We start from the raw sequence: 14621 nt of genomic DNA on the forward strand, positions 1-14621 counted from the left end.
AAATGATCACCACAAGAAGTTTAGTTAACATCCGTGACCTAACTTAGCTTCAGTGTTTTTCCTTGTGATGAGAACGATGGTGTTCACTTGACCACATGATTGAAGAGTTATCTGCCAGGCTTCATAATCTGTAAAGTTACTTTTTACCCCTTTGCGTTAATAAGTATTCGAGGGGAGGTACTTTGAAATTACATAAAATACCCTGTTCCTCATCAAATTTTGAATGGTCCATTTATTTTTATCTGTATGGACTCATGGTTTTTTATTCTATTCAATAGGTTTTAGTACATTATTATTACTACTAGTAATTTATATGCTCGACTTTTCCCATGTATGGCCACTGGGAGCCCCTTCTAGCTGGCTTCTGTGCCCTTTTGACATGTCACCACCATTCTTTGAGCACTTCCTTAACTTTCTGGCCTGAAGTGCTTCAGGCTCATCTATGCTTTCCCTGACCCAGACCTGGAGTCAGCCGTTTCTCCAAGGAGCCCTGGCTCCTTTTAGTGGAGAATGGTGTTTAGAAACCAAGGTCTCACACAAAGTGTGCTTATTGCTACTGGGGCATCACTATTCCCAGACCTTCCCAGTGGACAGAACTAAGGACTGTATATATGTATATATAGAAACACATTTATGTTTGTATTATTTCTGTATCTAATTCTCTATCTATCCATCTATCATCTATTAAAAAAACTATGACTTTGCACTGATACCTTCAGTTCCAATCCAGCACCATAGAGTTTATTCTAATTATCTCTTTCTGTATTTATAACTCTCTTTTCCGACAGAAAGAACATTGGCTTCTGTTATGCTTAACATATTTACTTATTTGACCAATCTTCTATATATAACCAATTTCCAGTCTCTGTATACCCCCTGTCCCCTCTTTCCCTAACTGGACACCCTCCTTACCCTGCTTTGGACCCCACACCCCCTTTCTTGTGGATGATCTCAGTTCAACTCCCTCATGGCCTCTGTGCATTTTTCTTCCTAATTTTTAATTTAACTTGAATATATAATATATGTTCAGTGTTCAAAATTCAAAAGGTACAAAAGAGTTTATAGTGAAAAGTTGGTCTGCCTCTTCCTCCTGCCTTCACACACCTGGTTCCCTTCCCAGAGGCCACCACAGTTCCCAGCAGTTTTTCTTGTTTCACGTGGTCTGTCTGAGTACACACACGTGATATTTATACACATCACGCATCGTAGCACTTTCCATATTGGTCTGTACTTTGCTTTTTTCATTCAATAGTGTGTTTTGGAAGTTGCTCATATCAATAGTATAGAGCTGCTTCATTTTTTAAAATGATCATACAACATTCTATTGTATGGACATACCATAATGATTTAACCAATCCCCTTTTGATGGACATTTATGTTGTTTCTGACCTTTTTCTAGCTCACACCATGCTACAACAGACAACCATATCAAATAGGTCACTTTTTGCACAAGCATACTTTCCAGGAAGACTATGTTTTAGAGATGTTTCCACATTGTTCTGATGCATAATGTTCCTTTGTATGTATCCGCCACATTTTAATGAATTATTCCCCTTGCGATGGATACTGATGTTGCCTCCTAGTCCCCATAGCCACAAACACTATTATCATGAACATCATTGAATGTGCCTCTGTCACAGGCTAGGTTGTCTGGATACTCAGATGGGTTTTGGGGAGCATGTGGGTGTGATAGGAACTGAGGCTGACTCTGTGTGGGCCCTCTGCCCATGTCAGGCAGCTCCTCATCGTCACTTTTTGTCCCTTCACTATCTCCCTGTCAGGCTCGCGAGTCAGATAGGTATGGGTTCTTAGTTTTTTCACTTAATGTTTAACTGGGAATAAGTGACCTCCCCCATTCTGAGCCTTGGTTTCCTCATCTGTGCAATGGGTCTCTTTACAGTCCTGACTATTGTGTAATGTGGGGTGTGGTGGAAAGTAAACTGTCGATAAACAAAAGGGGTTGATTACATTAAGGTCCCCAGGCCTTCATGGCTTAAGTCTCTATCTTGGGCTTACGTTTGGGGACACAGTCCCTCTAAGGCAGTGAGAGGGAGGGAGGCTGACCTGGAGAGGACCAGGGAGTCAGAGGACTTGGTCTGGGGTTGTTATGCTTTAAGAAGAGCTTTAACCAAACTTCTGATTCAGTAATATTTGAAGGAAAAATGTAAATCTAGACAGGGACTGGTATGCACTCATTCATTCATTCATTTATTCATTCATTTATGTTCCTCTTAATAGCTTACGACTTAACTTTTCTGTGCCTCAGTTTCCCTGTCATCAAAATGGGGTTGGCAATAATAATACCTATCTCATAGGGTGTGGTGAGGTTAAATGAGATGGCATATGAATAGTTCTTAGAATAGTGCTTGACACGTAGTAAATACTCAGTAAGTATCAATTACTATCACGATTCATTTTTTCAACATATCATTTACTGAGAATCTGTTATGTGCTAGAGTTAGCTGTCTCTCTCCGCCTGGAACTACAACTACTCAGAACCTCAGACACTATAAAATCAGAGCCCGGAAAAGATGACAGGATCTCAGGGTGTAAGTGCTCCCACCTAGTAATCTGGCTGCCAAGGGTGGTTTAAGACCCCGCCCCCGCCCCGCACTCCCTCCTTTTCCGGGTCAGAGCTCTTGACACTCCTGTGACCTCCATCCCCCCAGCTCTTCAGAGGTTGTGACATCCTCAAACCTTCTCCAACAGTGCTGATTTGAACCCTCGTGGACTCAGAAAAAATCAGACACAGGCAGCAAAACCCCATTTGCGCAATGGGGACTCCCCTTCTTAAGCTCTAGATGCTGATGAAAGGTCTGAACTGCCTTTTCTTTGCAGCCAGTTGGGCCCTGGGAGAAAGCGGGCAGCATAAGTTGGCCAGGGGCTCACCCATTGCCTGCTGTCATTCGTTCAGTGTGGATTAGGGCTTCTCAACTACAGCACTATTGGAATTTGGGACAGGATCATTCTATGCTGTGGGACACTGTCTTGTCCATTGCAGTATCCTTGGTCTCTAGATGCCAGTAGCACTCCTACCTCCCAGTTACGACAACCAAAAATGTCTCCAGACATTGCCAAGTATCCCCCAGGGGGCAAAACCACCCTTAGTTGAAAGCACTGTTGTGGGGGTGCAGCAGTCTGGCTGAGCCCCACAGGCGGAGTGGCTCACTGTGTGGCATTGGAGTAGCCCTCTGCACTCTCAGGGCCTCAAGTCCGCATCACTCAGGGGATCAGGCTGAACCAGCATCAAGGGCTCTCCAGCCTGATCTGACTGGAATTCCAGCTCCTGTCTGTTCCTGTCTCTCTTCACATCCTGGTTGCAAGTTCTAGGAGGCAAGGTAAGGATTGGGGCCCAGGAGACAGTTCTGGGTGGGGACAGCCCTGTGTTTGTTCTTCTATCCTATGCCTGGCCCTTCCTCTAAATGCAGGAGAGATAGTAATTACAAAAGCAGGCTTTGGGCTGTGTTTCATTTAATCCTTGTAACAGCTCTATGAGGTGGGAACTTTTAATATCCCTGTTTTCCAGCAATGAGACATCATAATTGTGTGCCACCTGACAGGACACCCAAGAAGAACATAGCATCACTTCTGTTATATCCTTGCAAAGATGCATGACCTGAACTTAACCATGAGGAAACATCAGACAAATCCCAAGGGAGGGAACATATGCCAAAATAGCTGGTCTGCCATTCTCAAAAGTGTCAAGGGTGAGAAAGTCAAGGAGAGGCTGAGGAGCTGTTGAAAGTGCCTAAATACAATTGAAGGAAGCTAAATGTGATCCTGGACTAGAAAAAAATCAGTAAGATCTTTATAGGGACAATTATGGAATGAATGTTGAATATGGTATGTGGATTCGATTGTAGTGCTTATCGATGACAAGTGTCCTGAATTTGATAACAGTACTAGGTATTGTGTGTGTGTGTGTGTGTGTGTGTGTGTGTGTGTGTGTGTGAGACAGGGGGTCATGAGATCCATGCTGCAGGGTTCAGAGATCAAAGGACATCATATCTACAACTGACTCAAATAATTCAGGATGAGAGAATATAAGTAGAGGGGAAATGATGAATATAAACAATCTGGGCGAAGGCTACCCTGGAGTCCCTTGTAAGTCTTGTAATTTTTCTGTAAGTGCCAAAGTTATACCAAAATAAATGAAAAAACAAATGAAAACATATGACCTTCACTATACCCAAGAGAAATGAACATATGTGCCCACAAAAAGACCTGTAAACATATTCGTAGCAGTTTTATTTATAATAGCCCCAAACTGGAAACAACTCAAATATCTTTCAGCAAGTGAGAAGATCAACAAATCGTAGTACCTCTATAAACAGAATACTGTTCAGCAATAACATGGAGTGAGCTACTGATTCGCACACACTGTGGGTACACCTTAAAAGCAGGGCTCTGGGGGAAAGAAGCCAGACACAAAAGACCGCGTACTGTATGAGTCCTCTGACATGAACTCTGGGAACAGGTCAGAATAACCTAGAAGTCAGCATAGTGGTTCCTTTTGTGGTTAGAGGAATTATTGCCTGGGAAGGGGAGTGGGGGAGCCTTTTGGGTTGCTGCACAAGTTCTGGGTCTTGACCTGGCTCACATGGATTTACCCATATATAAACATTCTTCGAGATAAAAATTTATTGGATAGTTTCCTTTCTGCACTTTACTATAATTAAGTTAAACTCAAAATCAAAGTAAAAAAAATTAACTAAAGCTACAGATCAATCATAGAGTAGGGGGTGAGGTTGATAGGAGAATTAAATAAAGCCAGAGGGGAGCCTTGGGTGGATAGTGATGGCAACATGTTGTGAATCGAGTCGGATAACTCAGCCCTTCATGCCTGAGCTTCAGAAGAAAAAACCAAAAAGGTCACGAGCTTAGAGAGGGAGATTACCTTGCCTGAGGTCACACAGCCGGTGGATGGCAGAGGTGGAATTTGAGCTTGGGTCTGGGTGACCCCAGAGCCTGCTCTTTACCTAGTGCTCTGGCTTGGACTCCTGGGGCTGGACAGCCCTGTTTGGCTCCCCGAGGCTCCCCAGGGCCCGGCGGAGATGGTGAAACCACCGCCTGGCAAAGACCATTCAAGCTTAGAGCTGGTGCTCCAAGTGGGAAGGGAGGCAGTGGGACAGAGGGCGACCCAGCCAGCAGCTCCCATCCAGCTCCCTGGCCTGGGGCGGCCCTGCCATCCTTGTTTGCCTCCCGTTGGCCTCTGCCTTCCTTCCTAGGCCAGCGTGTGGGCTCTGGAGTCTTCACAGGCTTGGGTGCGAATCTCAGCTATGCCCCCAACTGGCCATGCGACCTGGGGCGCGTGGCTCCCCTCTCTGGGCCTCAGTTTCCACTTCCAGAACCTGCGTGTGAGAGCATTACCTAATAGCATTGAGGAGCAGAGTGGAGGAGTTAAATGTGCGCAAAACTTTACACGACACCTGCACATACTAAGTACTCAATACTGCGGGTCACTGTTGTTGTTATTGATACCTATGGGAAGCGGGGTGCGCCTGTTGCTCTTAGGCCTCACATGCGCCAGCATGTTCAAATGGCCGGCATGGCATGGAAAGTTCTAGAGAAAGGAGCTTTCCGACTGCCTAAAGTTTACTCAGAAAACTCTCTTAATTTCCACCCTGGGTTTTGAAAAAGTTTTTGGTAACCTAAGGCAAGACTGGGCTCACTTCCTCGTAGCCACACGGGGCCTGGTGCTCAGAGGGGCCACGCTTGGTTTGATGACCTGCTGCTGCATATGGAAATACTTAACAGTGGCCAAATGAGGCGCCCCACATTTCCCGGGAGCTGGTCCTGGGCAGGACTGGGGCAACTGGCGAGGTCACCAAGCACTCTCCCCTGAGTTGTCTCCTTAGACAGGAACATTCTTTGAGTGTAGGTATCCCCATCACTAACCTTGCTGACCTCAGTTTCCTCACCTGCGAAGTGAGAAGAGGTGCTCTCTGCAAGGCCACAGGAAGACAAGAGCAGGACCCAAGGCTTCTGGTTCCCAGCTTCCGTCAGGGGCTGAGCGAAGGCGAACCTTGGGGAAATAAGGACATGGCGAAGTCGATCTTGGACCGCCCGCGCCAGGGCCAGCCCCTGCCTCTGCCCAGGGTGGTTTATGATTTGGGAGTGCGAACTTCCAGACTGTTGTCTGTGCAGTACTTTTCCTAAGTGCGCCCGTGTGTCCTTTCCTTCCTTCGTTTCTCATTTTTTTCTCTTATACTTTTTAAAATGTAAACTTTTTATGCACGCGTAACCTGGGTCCAGAAGAGTTGGTACGTTTTCACCAGTCCCAGCCCACCCGAGGGCCCACTCCATAAGCATGATCTCTTGTGACTTCACACCCTTTCTCCATTTCCCGGCCCACCTCCCCTTGTTTCCAAGTCCCCGGGTATCAGTTCTGTCTGTAATGGGGGGTCCGTGATACCCCACGATATCCACATGATTGGTTCCCAGTAAACAAATGGCCGGGACAGGAACTCATGGAAGCAAAAGGAAAAACAAACAACAAAAACCCAGTTCTGGGTAATTGAGGGCTCCGTTGAGGTGGGTTTCAGTCAGTTGGAGTTTCTTGTGAAACCTGTAAAAGCAAGAATCCTATGGTATCAATAATACTGAGCCCAGCATTTTCTGGAGAAAGATGATGGTACTGTGGATGTCCAGGGTCCTTGAAAGGAGCCAGTGGGATAGCACCAGGGGAGTGCTGGGCTAATGACTGGGAAGTGGCTGCATGAGGTCCTAGACCCAGGGCCTCCGATGCTGCTTTCCACAATGTTTTCGTTTTGTTCTCTGTTGTGTCTGTGACCCTGAGCCTGGCAGATATGCTCCAGGAGTGACTCCACGGACCCTGCGCCAGGCACTGTGCTAAGCCCGGGAATATAGCAGAAAATAAGACAGCTCCAAACCCTGCCTTCATGGAGTTTCCATCCTCTTGGTGGGAGAAACAGTCAGTCAAATATTAAGTGCCGCGGAGAAAAATAAAGAAGAGGAAGGAGAGGGTGCTTGCTGGGTGTGTGTGTGTGTGTGTGTGTGTATTGACTTGTGTGTGTGTGTGTGTGTGTGATAGTTAAGCAAAGGCCTGAGAGGGGTAAGGAAGAGAGCCATGGGGATATCTGGGGGAAGCGGGAACAGCAAGTGCAAGGGCCCTGAGGTGGGATCATGCTCTCTTTGTTTAAGGAGCAGCAGGAGGCAGTGTGTGGGGACTGAATGAGTGATAGGGAGAGAAGCAGAGAGGAGTGTGTGTGTGGTAGGGGGCAGGTGGGACTCTCAGCAGACAAGGGATGTGATTTGACTTCTTCCTCTCAGGGTTATAGATGGGGTGGTGTAGCATTCGGGCAGAGGAGAGAACAGAATGAGCCCGGAGTCTAGTCCACACTAGGTTCTCAGTAAATGGCACTCTGTTACTGCATAGGGTCTGTGGAGGCTTTGGATGGAGTGACCTGCTAAGCTTTAATGGGGTTCCTGGTAGGCTGGGTGATATGTGAGGGGACCTGTCTACTCCAGCCTCCTCGCATGGAGGGCTTGATGCCCCCATGAGCTGGGGGCAGGGAGGGAAGACCCGCCCCCGTGGTGGGGCAGGATCAGCAGGTGAGTGGGAGGAGGCAGCCAGGCCAGGGCTGATGGGGAGCTGGGAGCTGGCGGGGTGTGGGCAGGGAGACAGTGTTCTGAGGACAGGAGGCCAGGCTGGGGCTGGTTCTCTTGGGAAGAGAGGCAGGGGATAGGATGGTCCAAGTGGAGCTTCCCGGGGCTTCTGCACGGGCTTCTCACCTGTGCCTTCTCTCTGACTTCTCCCCAATCTTCCAACTTGCAGTTCCTCCTTCCACTGTTTGCCCATGCTGCTCCCTCCTCGACAAATGCCACTTCCTTCCTTTCTTCCCAGGTTCTTGCCTACTCATTGCTTGAATCTCAGAGGAGAGAGTTCCTACCCGAGGAGCGCTTCTGTGACCCCTCCATTACTGTGCACGGTACTCAGAGCCAGGATTCCTGTTTGGGGGTCTGCATGTGTGTGCCTGTCCATCTATAGTCACTCTCTCCTATAGGTGCTAAGCTCCTAGATGAGAACAGGTCTGTTGTGTTGATGCTGTATTCCTAGCACTTGGAATGGCGCCTGGAACATAGTAGGTGCTCTGAATCCTGGCTGGAGAATGGGTGGTTGGATGCATGGAGGTATCGATGGACAGATGGTTGGATGGACTTGGGCGGCTAGGAGTGCCTTGGATGATGGCGTGAGCAGAGAACAGGTGGAGGAGGGATGGGCAGATTATTGAGTGGGGTGGGCGGATAGGTGATGGCTAGCTGGTGGGAGACTGGATCGGGCTGGGGTGGAATGCAATAGAAAACTCCCGGCCTAAGAGTTCGATCTTGTTCAGCCTGCTGTATATTAACACCAAGGCCTGTGGGTCTTGGCCTTGTTCGTTCTCCTCTCCTTGCCTCTGTTTCCCCATCTATTGGTTTTTCAGGATTATTATTGCTTTTATTTCACTGTATAGAACACTTTTCATCCCCCTGCCCCCTCCATTTTTCCGGAGCCTCACATAAATGGAACAAAAGGAAGTTACAGAGATGGGGGCATCCTCCAGGAGCCCTGTAAGCTGGGAACACAACTTGAAGACCCAGCTGGATGGTTTAGGATTTTGTTATCACCCCCCTCCCTCCCATGAGTCCTTCCTCTCTGGGGCGTTTGCTAAAAAATGCAGATTCAAGGGTTCCTCACCCAAGCTTCCCCTTCAGGTGCTTTGGTACAGACCCCCAAATCTCGTTTTAACAAGCTCCACTCCAGGATTCCAGGCTCATCCACTGCCCCCTTCCAGAGACGGGATCCTACAGGTCAGCAGCCTGGGATGTGTGTGCGCACATGTGTGCCTGCGTGATGGGGGACAGGGGTTGCTGTGACATTTTACATGTACATATATATAGAGAGAAGGGGCAGGGAGAGAGAGACTGGAAACAAATGGGGTGTCTCGCGGTGGGGTGGGTTAAGGGCCTCGAGTCTGGTCTGCTCCCTAGGGGACCCAGCAGGTGTTAGAAATAGGGAGGAAGGTTCCAGCAAGACAAGATCTCCAAGATATGGTTACGTGAAAAAGCAGGTTCAGGATAGTGCCCATCGTTTCAAAACGTGTGTTAAAACATTCCTAAAATAAGAGAAATATGGATACGTGTAGGCAATTCTGGAAAGATACTCAGGAAACTGGGACCAGGGTGGCTGGCCTCTGAGGAAGAAAACTGGGGGACTAGGAGAAGGAGGGAGACCCTTAGTTATGTCTGAATCCCTTCCTGCGTCTTGGGTTTGAAGTCTGATCCTAATTAGTTATGTAACCCTAAGCCCTCTCTGAGCCTCAGTTTCCTCCTGCGAAAGTGGGGCCATAGAGTTTCCAGCTTGGGCCTTGGCCGGCATGGAGGGCACAGGCAACTTGATCCTGCCTGGGTGTCTGTTTTCCAGGGTGTTCCTGGTCAGGCCTCACCTTCTAGCAACCCCACTTGGCCCAGGGTAGGTGGGTCCCAGGGCAAGGGGAGGCCCAGTCCAGGGTGGGGCTGAGCTGGAAAAACCGGCAGGGTCGGAGCAGTTTGTGCTGGTACCATCTTTACTTCTCCACCTGGAGGCTGTTCGGGGACACTCACCCCCACCCTGGGCCCCTGAGGGGCCGGGACCAGAAGAGCATCCCCCCCAGCCCATGCTTCAGGCTGGAGACCAGGGGGAAGGGAAGAATGACTGGTCATTGAGCTGGGGTGGGGCGCAAGAGACAGAGAGACCGTGAGACATAGAGACAGAGAGAGGGAGGGAGGGAGAGAGGGAGAGAGAGAGAAAAAGATAAAGAGAAACACACGCACACACGCACCCACCCACCCACAGCCAGATTCAGGCCTAGAGAGGGAAGGAATCAGTGTGAGGAGGAAGGAGACAGTGGAGCTCTCTGGGTGCTGGTGGGGGTTGGGCTTCCTCTGGCAAGGTGCCTGGGGCTGGCCAAGGTGCAGGAGTGCTGGGGGAGGGAGGATGTGGGGCAGGGCAGGGGCGGAGAGTGCTGGAGGCATCCCTAGCAGGGCGTTTTCCACACCTCTAGGTTGCAGCTGCAGGTCTGAGTAGTCCTTGGAACCTACTCAGGGCCCCTTACTTCTTGTCCCTCCAGTCTACCCTTGGGACCTTGTACCTGGAGGCTACCTCCCCAGGGGGCCCTCTCAGAGCAGAGCTGGGAAGGCCTGAGGTGAAACTGGGCTAATTAGTGCTCAGAACTGAGATAATCAATCGCTGCCTAGAATGTTCCCTAGGAGGTCCAGGTGGGAGCAGGAAGCCAGGGGGCCATGGGGGTACCCGGAATTGGCCCAGCTGGGCCTCTGCTTGCTGGCTACTAGAGCCCCAAATATTGGAAAGGGGGAGACCCTGAAGCCTGGTTCCTTACGTCTTAGAACCTATAGTTACTCAGGCCCCTACAGGCCATCCTGTAGAGCAGAGCCACTGGACTCCAGTCCCATCCTGTCTACCCCGACCCCTGCCCAGAGCCTTCCATGGCTCACCAGGGCCTGTAAGCTAAAATCCGAGCTCCTCACCTCTGTCTAGGGGTGCCTGCCGATCCGTGCTTGCTCCTGCCTTATCACTCTGGCCCTCCCTTTCTGCCCTCTTACCCTCGAACCTTCCACACTTGGCCCACCTCGGGACCTTGGCGTATGCCCTGTCCCTCCTCGCATGCTCTTTCTCCTTCTCTTCCCAGAGCTCTCCCCTATGCAAACTTCAGGCCTCAGCTCAAAGTCACCTCCCTGGGGAGGCCTCACCGGAACATGCCCGTGAAGTCCCCTGCCCCTCCGCTTTCCAGCACTTGGCGCTCTCCATTCTCTTAATGAGATTCCTTATTTGATACCTGCTTCCTCCATGCAACTGCCAGCTCCCTGAGAATAGGCATCTTGGTCACCATTGTGTGCCACAGGACCTGACACACAGCAGGTGCTCCATGAGCTAGCTAGTGACCATCAGGAAGCAACCTGGACATTTTTTTGCTGTGTGGATTCCTTCTAGGAAGGGACCCTGCTGACCCTTGGGTCCCCCCACTATCCCTGCCCCTCCCCCAGTCCCAGGCCTAGAAGATCCTGCCACTGAGTCTTCGACTCCACAGGGCGGCCCTGGCTGTGATGTTGTAATGAATCACTGGCCAGAATCTGGTCTTGATTATCTTCAGGCTGGGCATGGCCTGTTTGTCCTCACAGGGGCTAGGACCACAGGATACCATATCAGAGGCGCCAGGTGTCCCACTGGGCCTCTTGCCTCTGGCCACAGATAACAGCTAACAGCATAACATGTCCCCTCTCCTCCCCGCCTTGCAGGCACCTGCACCAGGGACATGTTGGGTGGCTTCAGCAAGTCCTTACCTCTCTATGGGTTGCTGGGTCACGCAGAGTGAGGTCCCACCCCATAAGAAAGAGCAAGAACTGGGTGGAAATGGGGTCCATGGCTGGAAGACCTTAAATATGATAACATCGACTTCTCAGGGCGAGTGAGATAAGAAAGTAGCGACATGTGGCGGGATTCCTGTACGCCCCCAACTGGGGGTCGAGGGGAGTCCAGGGTGACTGAGCTGTCCCAAAGTACCTTGGATGCCTGAGGTTTATGTGTTTGGGGGTCCACAAGTGAGGGGGGCAGAAAGTGCTGTAAGTGGGGATCTGAGCCATTTCTAGAGTACCGATCCTGCTATGCCTGTTTCCTCATTGCGAAGCAGGAATAATAAGTTTCTACCTCTGAGCGATGTGCTTAAATGAGATCCTTCTTATGAGGGGCTTGGAACAGCGCCTGACTTGTGGGACGTGATCGATAACTACATTATTATTACCTCCTAAGGTCTTGCCTCAGCCTGTCCCCACGGTGAGTACAACAGCCTCCGAATGGTCTCCTGCTTCCAGTTTCAGTCTATTCTCCGTGTGCTGCCGGAAGGTGCCTTAAAAAATGTAAACTGAACCACCATCCTCCCTTGCTCAACCATCTCCCATGGCTCCTGCTGCTCTCAGAATAAAGATTAACTTCCTTACCCTGACATGCAGGTGCTGCCCAATGGCCGACCCCTCTCCTAATCTCTTGCCACTCTCCCCCTCATTCACTCTGCCAGAGCCACCCTGGTTTCCTTTCAATGAATCTGGCTCCCGACTGCCTCAGGACCTTTGTGCATGTTGCTTCCTCTACTGGAATGTTCTTCTCTCACCTAGTTAGTGCCCAGATCTCAGATCAGGGGGGACTTCCTATAGTGGGAGCTGTGGTGACTCACCCAGATTCCCTTACACTGCACCCATCACCCAGCTGCCATGCGTGCAACGTTGGCCACTACAGGCACCTAGCTGAATCTCCTTTCTGGAGATTATCTCACCAAACAGGAGCTGCCTCATCCGGGTGGTCCTCTCAGCCCCAAATATCGGAGGCAGACACAGCCAATGACTGATCAGATCAGGGGAACAAAACTCAGCCCTCTTAGTTCAAAGTGGGATCAACTCTGTGGTACAGTTCATGTTCCAGAGCTTCCCGTGGGGTCAGGCTGAAGCTAGACTTCGGCTGAGACCACATCCTAGCTTAGCTCTTTCCTGTCCTACTTCACTCTCTCCTCTTCTCCCCAAAGCATTCCTCAGTGAATCACATGCATTCCAGTCTCTGTTTCGGGCTCTGTTTCTGGGCAACCTGACCTAAGACAAATCACTAGGGAAGCCTTCCTGGATCCCCCTTTCTGGTCTTATCTCTATGGACCTCTCCTTCCAGCCCTCATTATGGCCATATTTTTACACTTGCTCAGATGATTATTCAATAGAGGTCTGTCCCCTGCCCCAGAATATAAGGCAAGAATCATGTTGACTCTGTCTCCTGCTGCATCCCCGGTACCCATCACAGGGCTTGGCACACAGTAGGTGCTCAATAAATATTCGTCGACTGACTGATGAACAATGGCCATGTGAATCAGAGGTTGGGGGGTGGGCATCATTAATCCCTCAGGTTCTTCTCATCTTGTGGTTCTACCATCTCCTCCCAGCCCAGCTCCTCATAGCTCCACGAGGGTGCCAAAGCACCTGCCATCTCTTCCTCACATAGCCATGGCCAAGGCAGGAAAAGGCTCTCATGTGTCCTCTGAAGAATGAAGAAACTGTTCCCAGAAGTCCCTTGGCAGACTTCCCCATCTCACTGGCCACAGATGCATTCCATGTCTAGCCTCAGCCAATCACTGCAAGGGGAAGGAGAGGGCTATATTTGACTTGGGCCAATCGGCATTTGCCCCCATCCCCAGGGCACCATGGGCAGAGTCTGCCCTTGTCAGATAAGAGGGAATCCAGCTGGGGCTGGGTCTGACCGTGAGCTGTGGACCCCTGGGGGCATTTTGAGGGTCCCCGAGGCTGTGGATTCCCCCACCTGTCCTCCCTCACTGGGGAGCCCTTGGGTGGTGGCTGCGAGAGGGAAGGCAGCCAGACACCTTCACCTCAGTAAATATTTATAGAGCCAGGAATGGAGAGGAGGTGGGTAGGGCCAGAGGATGAGAATGTAGGGAAGAGGAGGCCTGGGCCAGAGGTACCAAGGGAGAGACAGAGAGATGCAGTGGAGAGATGGAGAGACACTGAGGGAGAGATAGGCATTGAGGGAGAGAGAGACACTCATAGGAAAGAGACAGAGAGGAGAAAGACAAAAAGAGACATGCTTTGAGAGTTGATCTGAGAGACAGAGAAAGTAAGAGGCAGGGAGAGAGACAGACAGAGAGACTTTGCCAGGAAGTCTTTTGTATCAGCACCTTATCAGAGACCCTGTCATAGTCAGAGCAGTCTCCCTGTCCCTTTCTCTTTGGCTTGATGTCCTGGGTAAGTCACATGTTCAGCCTGAGCCTTGGTGTCCACCTCTGCCAGACTGGGTAAATGACCCTCTTTCACAGGACTATCCTGAGGCACCCAACACACTGAGATCATCATTGACCCAGTAGCCTCCTTTGGTCTGTAAATGGCCAGGAGTGGTGTCACCCCAGTGGAAGGGAGAGACACACCTAGGATTGCAGCATGAAGGCAGGAGGGATGTAGGCCATGGGGGTGTGATTCTAGAACCTGTGTCCTGTCTGTGTCCCACGGGGCAGGGTGGGGAAGGGAGGTGGGGGAGAGACAGGTATCTTAGGCTGGCCGGTAGCAAGAATTCTGGTAATAATAATAATAATAATAATGGCCACTGTGTTCTGAGTGCTCCCTGGGTGCCGGGCACCAACCTTAGGGGAGGAGCTGCTTAGTTTCTTTTAGCTGTAATCCCCGTTTCATAGATGAGGAAGCTGCCTCAGAGAGCACAGTGACTTTCTAACAACAGAGTGGGGTTTGCAGTCAGACAGGCCTCGGTCTGAGTCCCTGCTCTGTACCCGACAGGCTGGGTGACTTGGGCAGTCACTTCATCTCTCTGAGCCTCAGTTTCTTCATTCGTACGATAGGAAAATAAGTTTCAAGGATGGCCTGAGGATTAAATGATGTACAGAAAGTGCTCAACACGAGGCCAGGTACACAGTAAGTGCTCAATAAACATTAAACTGTGTTCGGTAACAGTTTTAAAGTCATTTAAAAATAATTCCTTTAATTGCTCCGCTTTCTTCAGAGGAAGAGCTGAGGTCCAGAGAGGGGAAGTGACTTGCCCAAGGTCACCAGCTAAGTGGAGG

General features: G+C 50.1%; 2 long non-coding RNA genes across 4 annotated transcripts in view; one reads left to right on the forward strand and one right to left on the reverse strand.

The window, feature by feature from the left end:
* LOC120603801 (uncharacterized) overlaps nucleotides 1-14621 on the forward strand; it is a 151658-nt gene that overhangs the window by 29529 nt on the left and 107508 nt on the right. The gene's annotated exons all lie outside the window — the stretch shown is intronic.
* Nucleotides 4234-13122, reverse strand: LOC120603804 (uncharacterized). Of its 2 annotated transcripts, none has more exons than XR_005653148.1 (3): nucleotides 11344-13122; nucleotides 5922-6025; nucleotides 4234-5351 (listed from the first exon to the last, which is right to left on the reverse strand). It is a non-coding gene; the product is annotated as an uncharacterized LOC120603804 (long non-coding RNA). The 2 variants fall into 2 exon arrangements; XR_005653147.1 differs by having other exon boundaries at nucleotides 5922-6568.

Source organism: Pteropus medius, unplaced genomic scaffold (assembly GCF_902729225.1).
Source record: "Pteropus medius unplaced genomic scaffold, Ma_sr-lr_union100, whole genome shotgun sequence".
NCBI lineage: Eukaryota > Metazoa > Chordata > Mammalia > Chiroptera > Pteropodidae > Pteropus > Pteropus medius.